A 1,985-nucleotide genomic window follows, 5' to 3' on the forward strand; every position below is an offset into this window, starting at 1 on the left:
GGATGTGCTTTTGATGTATGTCAAAGTAGAAGAATGAGGGGTTCAAGTTAGGAAATCTTCATTGGCATGAGAAGTAGGATATTAGGTTAATGGTTTAGTCCAACTTAAACATATTATCAACATCAAAAAAGGAGAGATTATTGGTGCAATTAACACCTGATCAAGGTTGACCAAGTTGATCAAACTCAAGTTGGATTTCGATGTTTGATCAATATATTAGTTGGCCGAGTGAAAGGCTGAGTAGGTCAAGATTGACATGATACTTGATAGTCGATCAATATCATTAGTTGGTTGAGTAAAGAGTTAAGTAGATCAAGATTGACTAGATACTTGATAAGATATGGAAAGTCCAAAGTGGGTCATAGGTAATCGGATGCTTGGTGGTCGAAAAGTCTAACATGGAGTTGGTATGAGACAAAAAGTCCAAGTGGGTCATCGGCGGTTGGATACTTGGTGATCGAAAGTGCAACAGAGAGTTAGCATGAGAAGGGAAGTCTAAGTGGGTCATAAAAAATTTGCAACAAGTCATGGTTGACCAGATGTCAAGCAACAATGATGTTCCAGCAGGTAAAGGTTGATTGAATACTGAGAAAGGAAGTTTTGGTAGGTTGAGGTCAATTGGATATATACAAGATGAGAATTCGACCTTGGTAAGATTGAAACATGAGTATTAGTCAATTGCTTTAGTGAATCAATTGATCGATGGATTCTAAACCCTAAAATTAGGATTTGATGTATTTTTAGAGTATGCTCCATTAATTAGGGTTACTACTATAGTAGCTAGGGTTGCTACAATTGCTAGGGTTCATTGCAAACCCTAAACCCCTAAAATTAGGTTTGCTATAGTAATTAGGTGTTGGTGCAGTTGACACCAATGATCAAATCTGAATTTTAATTAATGACAAGTGGACTAAAGTTAAATATGTTGTTGATCTAACCTTTTTACCAGTGCGCAGGGTTGACTAACTTGACGGGTCAAGAGGATCAGACACCAAGCAAGAAGTCCAGGCGAGATGTGTGATTCCTGATTAGCAAAGTTCAGATGTGGGATTCTTGTAGGAGGTCAGGATCTGTGATTCCCGATAGATTGAAGTCCGGATGTGCGATTCTGGTAGGAGGTTGAGATGTTTGATTCCTGATTGGTGAAGTTTGAATGTATGATTCTAGTAGGAAGACCTGTTGGATCAGATTGGACGTCAAGGAGGTAACCTGACATTTGGTAAGTGGAGGTAAGTAACTGGAGAATAGTGACTCAGTGATGACACGTCCTGTTTGAGGGGATAGTAGGCGTCGATCTAGTTTATGTCCAATTTGGAAAACCTAAACTAAGACCATGACTAGATTCGGATCTGTAGGACAGGTTATAATTAATACTAAACTACTTATTTTTATTATGCTAACTCTGTTTTACATGTTAGATATTTTTTATACTAACAAAATGCAGGGCCAAAGGAGCATAAAATACCTCAGGTGAACAGTGCCTGAGGTGCCTTCAAGCTCTTGGAAGGCGCCTTGAGTACTGTTTATGAAAGGTGCCTTCGGGAGTTTGGAAGGCGCCTTTAGTCGAATAAGGTAGAAGGTTTCGTTGATGATAAGGAGTAGCTTTTGCGAGATAAAACTTTGCTTATAGAAGGCAGCTTCAGTGTTATGGAAGACGCCTTCCATCCCTTGTAAAATGGATATTCAACCAAGGCATTGGGCACACCTCATTTACAAGTTTCTACGCAATAGTGCGACGTTCTGACTACTCTGACTTTGCATTGCTGGTCCGCTACAATGCTGTTACTTTCGACTACTGTTGAGGAGCCAACCAACACCAAGTCTAATTCGATCATCTACAAGTGTTGGGTAATGAAAGTTAATTTTGTACTTAATTTCTACAGAAAAGGAAAGTGTAGTGCCTCTTCTGGCTGTTTCGCAAGAGGTCTTTAGTGAATTACCCATCGATAGGTCCACGGGACTTGGGTCTTGGAGTAGGAGTCGCC

This window comes from Zingiber officinale, chromosome 10A (assembly GCF_018446385.1).
Source record: "Zingiber officinale cultivar Zhangliang chromosome 10A, Zo_v1.1, whole genome shotgun sequence".
Taxonomy (NCBI): Eukaryota; Viridiplantae; Streptophyta; class Magnoliopsida; order Zingiberales; family Zingiberaceae; genus Zingiber; species Zingiber officinale.